Source organism: Salminus brasiliensis, chromosome 24 (genome assembly GCF_030463535.1).
Source record: "Salminus brasiliensis chromosome 24, fSalBra1.hap2, whole genome shotgun sequence".
Lineage (NCBI taxonomy): Eukaryota > Metazoa > Chordata > Actinopteri > Characiformes > Bryconidae > Salminus > Salminus brasiliensis.
Window position 1 is genome coordinate 4,289,987 of NC_132901.1, and position 13,622 is coordinate 4,303,608.

Consider the following 13,622-nt stretch of genomic DNA (forward strand, 5'->3'; position numbering starts at 1 on the left):
GGGTGCTTTCCTTAGTACTATATAGGCTTCTCATGAAGGGGTTGAATATACCTGAGATGGATTGGATTTTGTTTTGAATGTGGAGAAAGCACTTGCTCTATTAGTTGTGAGGTATTTAAATTGCTCTTGTTTGATAGGTTGACCAGTTGAACATCTGAAAGGCCAAAAGCTTAAGCCGTGCCACAGGGGTCTATAGTGCTATATTGGAATGTAAATGTGGTTCTTAGTTGGGACTCGAGTTCTCTTGAGTCTCGGCCAGGACATCTTCATACTACAGACTACATATACCTGCTATGTCCTTGCTGGAGTGTGACGTGATGTGTGCAGGTGTGATGGATTGCTTATAAACCAATAGGGAGTCAGAATGGTATATGTTTACACAGCCCATCCAACCACAATCAAATTCACACTTTCCTGATGGTGCAGGATAGGATAGGCTATTTTTAAAATGTAAGGAGTAGAAAGTACAGATAATTGTGTGAAAATGTAAGAAGTAGAAGTAAAATATCGGCTAAAAACAAAATACTCCAGTAAAATATATAAACTTTCTACTTAATTAAGATAACGTATTTGTACTTTGTTTCATGACACCTCTGGCAGTTGCTATGGTGTGGCTAGGTGCTTGCTAGATGGGAGCTTGCTGGGTGGTAACAATATTTCAGGGAGTATTGTGTTGCTTAGTGGTTGCTATGCCATTGCGATCCCAAATACATGCTTTCAAAACTGATTCCACTGATTTTAGCATTATTAAGCATTCCCACAGCTAACTCAAATCAACCAGTTGTGCAGTGTTATGTTCCTTCAGTACTGGGATGTTAAACCATAGAGGGTTCTGACTTACCCAAATTAGTCAACTTCTGAAGACACTCTCTCTGATTCTGGAGCTGTAACTGTAACTGGTCTCTCTCTTTAGTCAGGCTGGTGTAACCGGTCTGTAACTGGTCTTTCTCTGCAGTCAGGTTGGTGTAACTGGTGTGTAACTGGTCTTTCTCTGCAGTCAGGTTGTTGAACTTGATCCACAGCAGTGTGATGGCAGTCAGCAGTAGAACACACAACAGCCCCAGACACACTGCAGTCAGTCTGTAGCGTCTGATTCCTGCAGAGCTTCTACCTGATGATAGAAAGAGACATGTTCACAGTTTAGAAATCCAGACTGAATCAGGATTTATTTAGACCTTAGGGTGAGGACACTGTCTGGGACAAAAGAGGACATCTGTTCAACCTATTTAAACACTTTAGACTGAAATTCTTCAGCACTGAAACAATCAGCTAGTAATTGGACTCCATTCATGTAGACCATACTGAATACAACATCAGTTCTGAAACATCTAATACATCTCATTTCCATGCCACATGATCCACCATTGCTCTGTGTGGCCTTGCAGTTGTGATTTCAACTCCTGCTACAGCCACAAGCTACAGTCCCTGCATATCACCAAGGAACTGAACCATTAAACTCAAACAAGCCTGTTGTTGCTAAAGATGATCAGCTTTTTTGAGGTTCACTTCTGCATTTCTTCATTTGAACCAGGACAGCAGCAGAGTATTCCTAGCTGGACTGCTTCTGCTTTCTAGAAGGACTAGCAAGCTATTATGGTCACCACCACCCACTGCCATCAGATAATAAAGTGACAGAGCAAAGGGGCAGAACACTGACGGACGATTTTTCACGTTTAGCTGTTGTTCTTAAGTAGAATGACTAAAATGCTTTGAGGCAACAATAAAAGGCTGTATAATCAAGAACATCAGGAGAATTTATTCCTTTTGGTTGCTGATATTAAAAATTCAGCAGTATTACTACTGTACTTCTACGTGGAAACACCTATAAACATAAGATAAGGCCTACTAACCTGAGTACAGAAGATCTGCTGAACATGGGAGAGAGGGTTTGTCCACTTTCTCAGTATTCCTGTGATGATCACGGCCATTCTGTGTATTGTCCTCATTTGCATAAAAATCTTCGTATGAATGATCACTGCTATGTGAATCACGTCTGCCATCTGCAAACTGTCCTGAATTTGCGTCCTCCATCATCTCCATTCTACTCTGATGGATGTCTGGGTGATGTGGACGTCTATATAACCATCTTCAAGCTTTATAAGAGACGCTGTGTGTGTGGTGATGTCAAGTGACAAGTGTGGTAGGGTGCAGTGATGTAGATGTCAGGAAGTCACAGAGGAGGCTTTACTGCAGAGTGTCGAGACAATTTATATCCAATGTAGAAGTACAACAAAGCCCCCAGAATGTACATACTGCAACTGACCTTTGCATCTGATTTTACCCCTCACATTTATAGCCCTCTTAATAAACAGTGATTGTGATGGACTCTGAGACTTGCAGATCTAAGACTGTCAGAGTCTGTGACGTGTGAATCACATGGTATATGTGCTGAAGGTGCCTGAAGGAGTTGTTTTTCTACAGTTTGTCAACTTCATATTAATAATTCATATTCATAAGTCTTTACTCTGTGGCTGTGAGATTTTCTACTTTCCCTGTGGTTAAGGTGGTTCAGCAGCAGGCAGATAAATGTCCCAGCCATGGTTTATTGAAACTGCTCTATTGGTACTCTGGTACTCAGTACCAGAATCAGTAGGATGGCATTCTCTTATGGTTGTAAAGCTGCACATATGCAGGGCCTCAAAATGGAAATGTAATCAACTTTTAGAAGATTCAAGACTGTAGTTTCTATTCTTATGAGGGGAACAAGACGAGTGTTCAGGAAATGACATCACGAAGGAAGCCTATCTCAGGTTTGTCTAAGACGAAGCTTCTTGGAGTGGAAGAGTGGAACCTCTTCCATGCAAACAGCAAAACCTCATCCCAAATGTTAAACACTGTGCATCATGATTCAGGTTTGCGTTGCTGTATTTTGCTGCAATCATTGAAGGAATAATTAATTAAAAGGTGTATTAAAACCAGTTGACAGAAGAATGTAAGAGCAGCTGTCCATAATCTCAAGCTAAGACGTTGGGTAATGCAACAGGACAATGACCCAAAGTAGATACGTCTACTACTATAGAATGGCTGAGGTTTTGGAATGGCCAAGTCAGAGTCCTGACCTTAACCCAACTGAGGTGCTGTGGCATGACCTGAATAGAGACATCCATGAAAGGCTTCCCAGAAATACTGATGAACTGGAAGACATTTCCAGGGAGGAATGGTGCAAAATTTGCCATATTTTTAGATTACTTTTCCTAGCCTGCACTGTGAATGTTTACTCCCTATGCTCACTAAAAGCGCTCGCTGCAGATCTGAAACTTTGAGGCTGTGAGATGTCACATAAGTCACATGGTACACATGCAGAAACTGCATGAGTTATTTATCCATATAAATTTTTTTAATTCATATTTTACACAGTGCTTATAAAGCTGTCTACTTCACTGTTGTGAAGGCGGATCACTGCTCCCAGCGGACCACATACACACACACTTAACTACACACACATGTTCATGTTCAGGGAATACTATGTGCAATATCCTACTCCCCCCCCATGTGCAATTAAGAGTCATTTGCTGTAAATAATATTCTTATTGCTTTTTTTAATTCTTATTTATATTGTGTATATAGTGTAAATTAGTGTGTCTTGCTATCCCTTTCTGCTGTGACACTAATAAAGGACTATCTTATCTTATCAGCAGCCATGTAAAGGACTTGCTCATAGCTTTAGTGGGATGAACTGGATCAGTTGGATGGCTTCTTCTCATGGTTGTTGAGCTTCACACACTTATACAGTAGTTAGTGACGGCTCTGCTTGTAATCTGTCAATTACAACTCTAAGCCGAAATCCCCCTCCACCAAACTTTACACTTGGCACAATGCAGTCAGACAAGTACCATTCTCTTGGCAACTGCCAAACCCAGACTCGTACATCAGATTGCCAGAGTGAGATGCGTGATTCGTCCAGAAAACACGTTTCCACTGTCCTAGAGTCTAGCATCCGACGCCTTGTATTGCGCTTAGTGATATAAGGCTTGGATGCAGCTGCTCGGCTATGGAAACCCATTCCATGAAGCTCTCTATGCACTGTTCTTAAGCTAATCTGAGGGCCACATGAAGTTTGGAGGTCTGCAGAAAGTTGGGGATCCGCTGACCTTGCTCTGTTATTTTACATGGCCTACGAGTTTCATGAGTTGCTGTTGTTCCCAATCGCTTCCACTTATTATAATATACTATAATAATATACTTGAAGTTCACCTTTGATCTCTTTAGAAGTTTTTCTGGGCTTTAGTCACTGGTTAGTCAGTTTTCCTGGCTACAAATGAAGACACCGTAAACACTAAAGAACAGTCCATATAGCTCAGAGCAAATTCATCATTAAGAAATGAAGAATATGGCACATGTATAAATCTGCATAGAGCAGGCTGTCCTCACACACTGAATGACATTGCAAGAAGGAGTTTGCTTCAGCAGCTGAGTTGGGACAGACTCTGTATACGACAACTGTTGCCCAGGTTCTCCACAAGTCAGAGCTTTATAGGAGAGCAGCAAAGAGAATTACACCTCCACTACAGTTCACACAAAGGCCTGTGATAGACTCCAAGGTCAGCTGGAAGAAGGTTTCATGGTCTGGTCTATGGTTGAGACTGAAGTGCATGTATTTGTCTGTGTATTGCTGAGTGCAATCAAACCATAACTCTATGGGTGATGAATTTCTGGCCTATTATTCTGCAAGAGAGTCCCATGAGAGGGAGCTTGCTGTCTTCTGTTATAGTTATGTTAGGTTTGGGCACCCTGGTCAAATGGTACATTGTGTTGATGTTTTAAGTGTAAATGAGTGAATAAATTCACTACAGGTAATAAACTTATATATTTAATATACTAAAGAAAACATCATATTTATTATGGTAGGATTTGGGTTAGATTCACAGAAAATGCACATACACTCAACTGGCAACTGAATCATATCTTAAATATAAATTAGAAAATATCTTTTGCTTTGGGATAAGGTAAAAAACTAAGTATTAAACTTCAGTAATACAATATATTATGACTAAAAAATAAAAACATTAAATGACAACAAACGCTCTAACCAAAATCAAAATCTTCACACAGGGTAAATAATAATAATAAAAAAACAGGCTAATCTCTATAAAAGTATTCCAGAAATATTAAAGAGGAATTCTAGTGAATCCTTCAAAATTCTGCATAATTCATTGACATGGAACCAAAGTCATTTGGTATGAAATGCTTCTCTCCTGACTAATGTTCTATACAGTTACTATACAGTACTGATATGACTTAGAAGTGAACTACAGGGTTTCTGTATTAAAAGCTGATGAGGAACAGCTGTGCTGGACTATGTTCATGATTCTGTGACTGTAGGTCGTCTTTTATGCCGGGACCACGGCTATAGCTATTCGTTATCCGCGGAACGATACGGCACAACCTTAGTAACCATTTGGCCCTGAAGTGTTTGCTTCTATTCTCCACCACTGTGAACAATTCTCAGTCTGCACATTTCTCTGGAATGCAGGATTTCACACCAAACCTCTCTGAATGATTTTGCTTCCATATGAACTGTTTGATGGAATTCCTCCATCAAGGAAACAGAACAGTGAAAGTGATGTACAGGCCTGTTTCTGCCACCAGAGGGCAATCTAATGAGATCTGGGGTCACTACTGTCAAGTCAAGTCAAGTTAAATTTATTTGTATAGCACAAAGCAGCTTTACACAATCAGTAATTAGTAAAAGACTTAGATTGTCTGAAAGGTTATTCCAGAGTTGAGGGGCGTTATAAAAAAAGGCTCTTCCCCCTGCTGAAGTGTGACCTGATGGACATCACAAGGTTAAATATTGAGAATATAGTCTCAGTGCATGGTAGGTCATTCCAGATCATCTGTTCTCGTGGACCCAGAATCTCTCCACACTCCCCATTCCCTTGGTTATTTGGTTCCAGAACCTGAAACCCAGAGAATCAGAAGCCTCCTTTGACCAATGTTCACTTCACCATCACGTCATTCACTCACCTAAAAACCTAATCGGTAACCTCTGACACAAAGCACTGCACGTTTGGACCACACTTTTTGGTACGAGTAGGTATAGATATTCACACAGTGTATTCGCACCCTGACTCCAGTGCCTTTGAGTGCTATTCTAAAGATCTACGTTAGTCTTTGTTGTTGGGATGGAAGTATGGACAAGAACAGCTCAATCTTCTAGTCCACAAAGTCAATACGTTCTCATGATTGTTTTTGGAGTTGGAGACCCTGAAGAAGGTCAGTACCCCCTGCTACATCAGCCATAGCTGAGTTAACAATGGCTGTATGACTGGTGGTTTGGATGACAGTATCAATACAGGAGAGTATCCTACCCAGGAAGTCTGTTAAAGATCTTGGAATGACATCACTGTGTGCACGCCCAAAGACCATGTAAAAAAAATGGGGAAGGCAACACACATCATAAATGTGTATATTAAATAATATTATTATAAACTAACACGCTCCCCTGCTAATTCATGACCTTGCATATATATTGGAACTGAGCTTAAATGTTCTTTATGCAGTTAACACAACCGCAAGTACTGTATGTTCAGTAAAACTTTATTAATGGCCCTATTGTATTTGATATATATTGTGTTTTATATTATTATATTTAGATTATACTGTTCACTGTACTGTTGCAAAGAGCAGGAGTTTAATTCACAATTAACACAGTTAAATGGACAGAATGGTCATATATGTGCTGCTCTATGCATTAGCTGTGATTGGCTGAGCAGTACTAGGGGTGTGCTGAAAGCAAGTGTTGTGATTGGCTTAGTTCATCAGTAGTCAACATCATATCTAAAAGGGATCAGTTGTCGTTGGGACGGGGGGTAAATATTTCCATAAAGAGGCTTGAGATGTTGCTCACCTTCAATAAATCAACTAAGAAACCTTTAGTCATCTATTTGAACAGGCTCAGAGTAGATGAAGCAGTTTCACTAAAGCTATGAGCAGAGCATTTAAACGGCTGCCACTGATTCACCTTAAGCACAGTGAAGTAGACACCTTCATAAGCACTGTGTAACAAAATTATTAGAAAGTGATTATGAGTAAATAACATTTGGACTAACAAAAAAACTAATCCTTCAGTCACTTTCTGCATGTGTATCATGTGATTCACACATCTCACAGGCTCACAGTTTCAGATCTGCAGCGAGCGCTCATATCTAACACCTCCTCTGTGTAGTAGCAGAGCTGTGGATGTGAGGTGTGAACACATTTGTTTAGACCAGCTGCAGGGCAACCCACCGATGGTCATCTAGATCAAAAAGCACAGGGTGTTTTTTTTTCTTGTGACTTCCTGACCCCTCCACATACCCACAAGTGCAAATAAGTAGCGTCACACAGACATCACTCAGACATCCATTAGAGCAGAATGGAGATGATGGAGGACATTTATGCAAATTCAGGACCGTTTGCAGGCGGTAGATGTGGTTCAGATAGCAGTGGTCATTCCTATGAAAATGTTTATGCGAAAGAGGACAACACACAGAATGACCATGATCATCAGAGGAATACTGAGAAGGAAGACAACCCCTCTCTCACACGTTCAGCAGATCCTCAGTACTCAGGTCAGTAGGCCTTATCTTTATAGGGGGATTTCCACAGCAGTAGCAGTAGTAGACGTGTAGTGCCTAGACCAGGGCCAGCTTTTGCTGTTTTTTGATGGTCATGCTGGTGGACAAGCATAGTTTGACCAGCATGACCTTAGTGAAGCTGCTCATGCTGGTCAACGAGTATAATGATTAGCAAGACCAAGCTGGTTGACAAGCATGACCAGTATTACTAAGCAGTTTGACAAGCACTACCCTGCTATTGGAACAGCATGACCAGCATTACCGTGCTGGTTCACCAGCATCATGAAGCGTGTAGACCATCCTAACCATTAATGGGACCACCAAAGGGAGCCATCTAACTGATCTAAGGAACTTAAAAGACAAAGACAGTGCACTGGCTTGCTGTAGCTCAAAGTACCTTCCAAATGTAGTAGAGTGAATTCATTTGCATTGTTGGAAATACAGATAATCAATGACCTTATGATGCTGCAGGGTTCAGCTGTGGGCAAATGTGTCCTGGAACAAGCCCCAAGTGAGTCTGGGCATGAGAGGACAGAGCTAGGGTACAGAGGTAGCTGCTGAGAGACACTGCACTACAGAACAGTCCGTGGCCATATGTATAAGGATCATATGTATGAGGATCACCATATATATGAGGATCACTGATTTAGTCCTATTGGAATTGAGCTTAAATGTTCTTTATGCAGTTAACACAACTGCAAGTACTGTATGTTCAGTAAAACTTTATTAATGACCCTATTGTATTTGATATATATTGTGTTTTATATTATTATATTTAGATTATACTGTTCACTGTACTGTTGCAAAGAGCAGGAGTTTAATTCACAATTAACACAGTTAAATGGACAGAATGGTCATATATGTGCTGCTCTATGCATCAGCTGTGATTGGCTGAGCAGTACTAGGGGTGTGCTGAAAGCAAGTGTTGTGATTGGCTTAGTTCATCAGTAGTCAACATCATATCTGAAAGGGATCAGTTGTCCCATCCCCCCATTTACTGCTCCTTCTCTCCATTACTCCTGTTTCTCTCCTCAATAGCAGTAGGAAAGGAGGAGGAGTAGTAAAAGTTTCTGGACACAATCACTGAGTAGTGTGATTTCCTGCTGCAGCTCTGACTAGACGAGAGTCTCTTTCTGAGGGGTATCTCTAGGAGATATTCCTGTGCGGTGTCTGGAAGTAAGTTCATCTATTTCCTATTGGGGCGTGGGGTAAATATTTCCATAAAGAGGCTTGAGGTGTAGCTCACCTTCAGTAAATCAACTAAGAAACCTTTAGTCATCTATTTGAACAGGCTCAGAGTAGATGAAGCAGTTTCACTAAAGCTATGAGCAGAGCATTTACACGGCTGCCACTGATTCACCTTCATAAGCACTGTGTAACAAAATTATTAGAAAGTGATTATGAGTAAATAACATTTGGACCAAGAAAAAATCCTTCAGTCACTTTCTGCATGTGTATCATGTGATTCACACATCTCACAGGCTCACAGTTTCAGATCTGCAGCGAGCGCTCGTATCTAACACCTCCTCTGTGTAGTAGCAGAGCTGTGGATGTGAGGTGTGAACACGTTTGTTTAGACCAGCTGCAAGGCAACCCACTGATGGTCATCTAGATCAAAAAGTATAGGGCGTTTTTTTTCTTGTGACTTCCTGACCCCTCCACATACCCACAAGTGCAAATAAGTAGCGTCACACAGACATGACTCAGACATCCATTAGAGCAGAATGGAGATGATGGAGGATTCCCTTAGATTAGCGTTCAGCATTCACTGGCATATGTCTGCTTCTATCATTAGGAAGAAGCTCTGCAGGAAGCAGACGCTACAGACTGGCTGCAGTGTGTCTGGGGCTGCTGTGTGTTCTACTGCTGACTGCCATCACACTGCTGTGGATCAAGTTCACCAACCTGACTGCAGAGAGAGACCAATTACAGACCAGTAACACCAACCTGACTGCAGAGAGAGACCAGTTACAGACCAGTTACACCAGCCTGACTAAACAGAAAGACCAGTTACAGACCAAATACACCAACCTCATTGCAGACAAAAATCACTTGGAGACCAGCTACATAAATGTAATCAGGGAAAGGGACCAGCTTCAGAAAAAACTTTCTCAATGAGGTAAGCAGACACTGAAACCCTGCAGAGAAAGCACTACACCTGCTATGGGGGAGAGATATCTCACATTAATGAAACTATATGAGCTATATTTGAAGCATATGTGACCCCTGTTCTGCTCAGAGAGATATTCTACCTCTGTCCTGTCTCAGTAATATCAGCTCAGAAGTCAAGCCCTCACTTTAGATATTAACTGTGCAGTTTCAGCAAGATCCTGAGCCCATGAACACGACTGTCCTCAGAGAAGTTCACTTTCTCATCCAAACCACCAGTCATACAGCCAGTGTTAACTCGGCTATGGCTGATGTAGCAGTAGGATACTGACCTTTTTCAGGGTGTCCAACTCCAAAAACAATCATGAGAACGTATTGACTTTGTGGACCAGAAGATTGAGCTGTTCTTGTCCATATTTCCATCCCAACCACAAAGACTAACAGATGATCTGGAATGACCTACCATGCACTGAGATTATAATCTCAATATTTGAGAACTTTGTGATATCCATCAGGTCACACTTCTGCAAGGGGAAGAACCTTTTTTATAAACTCTGGAATAACCTTCCAGAAAATGTTCGGGACTCAGACACAGTCTCAATCTTTAAATCAAGGCTGAAAACTCTGTTTAGCTTTTGGTAATTAATGTTTTCCCTTAGATAAATGTTGCAGGTCCAGGGGTTTGCGGACACAGGGAATTGTAATACACTGAGATGCTGGAGCATCTCGCCTCGCTTGGAGTGTCGTCTCGCTGCTTGCACACAATCACTCAGGTTTGTGGGTGGTGGAGCAGATGGATGCTAGCGTTTTCAGGGTGCTCCAATGTCTGTGTTACCTTCTGGCTCTCTCCTTTTTATTAGGCTGTTATAGTCAGACCTGCTTGAGTCGTCAGACACACTCTCATACTGCTCAACTTTCTCTGTTCTCCATAAATCCATTCAGAACTAACTCTGTCTCTTTACCTTCTCAGAGTAAATTGTCACCCAACCCGACCTGCAGGAAGACTGCCCACTGAGATCTCCTCTACCTGCGTCAGACCAGCTGCCACCTACCAGTCACTAGGGGATTTACTAATCTAAGTCGTTTACTAATTATTGATTGTGTAAAGCTGCTTTGTGACAACAACAAAGTGCAATACAAATAAATTTAACTTGACTTGACAGTAGTGACCCCAGATTGCCCTCTGGTGGCAGAAACAAGCCTGTACATCACATTCACTTTGTTCTGTCTCCTTGATGGAGGAATTCCATCAAACAATTCATTTGGAAGCTAAATCATTCAGAGAGGTTTGGTGTAAAATCCTGCATTCCAGAGAAATGTGCAGACTGAGAATTGTTCACAGTGGTGGGAACAACTTCAGGGCCAAATGGTTACTAAGGTTGTGCTGTATCCTTCTGCGGATAACGGACAGCTATGGCCGTGTTTCCGGCCTTAAAGAAGATACAGTCACAGAATCATGACCATAGTCCAGCACAGCTGTTCAACATCAGCTTTTAATACAGAAACCCTGCAGTTCACTTTTAAATGTTTGACACTTTTAAGGTAATACTGCTAAGCTAAAGTTCTGCTAAGCCACTCCAGTCGACTTTGGTTCCATGTCAATGAATTATGCAGAATTTCGGAAGATTCACTAGAATTCCTCTTTAAAATTTCTGGAATACTTTTAGTGAGATTAGTCAGTTTTGTTTTTTTTCTGTTCTGTTTTATTTACCCTGTGTGAAGATTTTCATTTTGGTTAGAGCATTTGTTTTCGTCATTTAATATTTAATGTTAATGTTATATCATATTACTGAAGCTTAATACTTATTTTTTTTACCATATCTCAAAACAAAAGATATTTTCTAATTTATATTTAAGATGTGATTCAGTTGCCAGTTGAGTTTATGTGCATTTCCTGTGAATCTAACCCAAATCCTACCATAATAAATATGATGTTTTCTTTAGTATATTAAATATATACATGAGACTCAGTATTGTGTGTGGCCTCCACATGCCTATATGACCTCCCTACAACGCCTGGGCCTCTCCTCCCATACCTGGACTAAAGCATCCACCAACTCCTGGACAGTCTGTGGTGCAACGTGAAGTTGGTGGATGGAGGGAGACATGATGTCCCAGATGTGCTCAATCGGATTCAGGTCTGGGGAACGGGTGGGCCAGTCCATAGCTTCAATGCCTTCATCTTGCAGGAACTGCTGACACACTCCAGCCACATAAGATCTAGCATTGTCCTGCATTAGGAGGAATCCAGGGCTAACCGCACCAGCATATGGTCTCACAAGGGGTCTGAGGATCTCATCTTGGTACCTAATGGCAGTCAGGCTACCTCTGGAGAGCACATGGAGGGCTGTGCGGCCCTCCAAAGAAATGCCACCCCACACCATTACTGACCCACTGCCAAAGCGGTCATGCTGAAGGATGTTGCAGGCAGCGGATCGCTCTCCACGGCGTCTCCAGACTCTGTCACGTCTGTCACATGTGCTCAGTGTGAACCTGCTTACATCTGTGAAGAGCACAGGGCGCCAGTGCCGAATTGACCAATCCTGGTGTTCTCTGGCAAATGCCAAGTGTCCTGCACGGTGTTTGGCTGTGAGCACAACCCCCATCTGTGGACGTCGGGCCCTCATACCATCCTCATGGAATATGTTTGAGTACACTATGTTTACTTAATCCCTCAACCTTCAAGGCAGTGGAGGCTCAGTGTAGGGTTAAGATTATAGGTTATTGATAACAGGGCCACCACTGGGTCTTGATCTTATACAGTAATATGCGGTTGCATTTATGGAACTAATATGTTTGAGGAACTGAACTGTTTAAGGAAATGAAGCATGGGCCCATATGCAAGGGTTAAAGCTGTGTGAGTAGGACCACCCACATGAGCCTTGTGAATGATCAGAGTGACGAATAGGCCAGGACTTCCCAGTTAACATCTGAAAGGGAAATCCCACGTGTTATGATGTTGTTTAATAATACATACTGGTGCAGATATGAAACCTATGAGATGTGTAAGTCACATGGTAGCTACATGTGCTCAAGTTGCCTGACACAAGGTGGTTAAACAGCAGCCAGGCAAAACATATTGCATATCACTAACATATAACATATCACTTTAAGAAAACTACTTTATCCAGTAGGATCCGTTGAATGGCTGCCTTTAATGGTTGCTGTTGGATCTGAGCCACTTTGACAAGAATCAAGCTGTGATGCAGTAGATCAGGTAGGTCTTTTTCTAGATCAAAGTGTTCCTGGTAAGCAGTGGTCAGTACCTAGGAGGGACAACCAGTAAACTGGTTGCATAAGACTTATTAATATTATCCATGGAGGCCCCACCTTGCAATTTACAGCACGTATCTGCTGCTCATCGTGGTACCAGATACCACAGGACACCTTCAGATGGAGGTCTTGTGGAGTTTGTGGCTCCATAAATCAGAGCTGGTTTGAAGGCATAATATTAGGGAACATACACAATAGTAGTAGATGTGAACTGGTAAGTGGCACCTTTTGGAATCACACTGACTTTAAAACTTTATTGGCACTTCTGTGAAATGGTTCTTAGGTGAAGATTATGTGATTAGGTGATTCCTGAGTCATGCAGATTTGCCATCAGCAGCCATAATCTGAGAGAGCACAATTGGCCGTGCTCTCTACAGGTGGGTAGATGGCGCCCTCATCACTCTTAAGCGATGTTAGCAGTACTGGCACAGGCATCTGTCAAGCGTAGGCGGAGGTCCTTACCCTCCTAGTGTCAGGAGCATTGCAAGTGCTAGGGGGAGCCTCAAATGGGTGGGTTAATTGGCAGCACCAATTTAGGCATGTATAAAGATAAATTAAATTGTCTGCATAAATGATCATAATATCATAATATCTAGACGTTCATACAGAGCTCTGTGGCATATCTTCAGTAAATACAACAACCCAAAATAGTTCTCCTAAGCTGTTTTATTACTCTGTTGT

The 13,622-nt window shown here is 41.7% G+C and overlaps 1 protein-coding gene across 1 annotated transcript in view; it reads right to left on the reverse strand.

The window, feature by feature from the left end:
* The window catches only part of LOC140546338 (macrophage mannose receptor 1-like), a 69,624-nt gene that overhangs the window by 8,315 nt on the left and 47,687 nt on the right, over window positions 1-13,622 (reverse strand). The window lies entirely within an intron of this gene.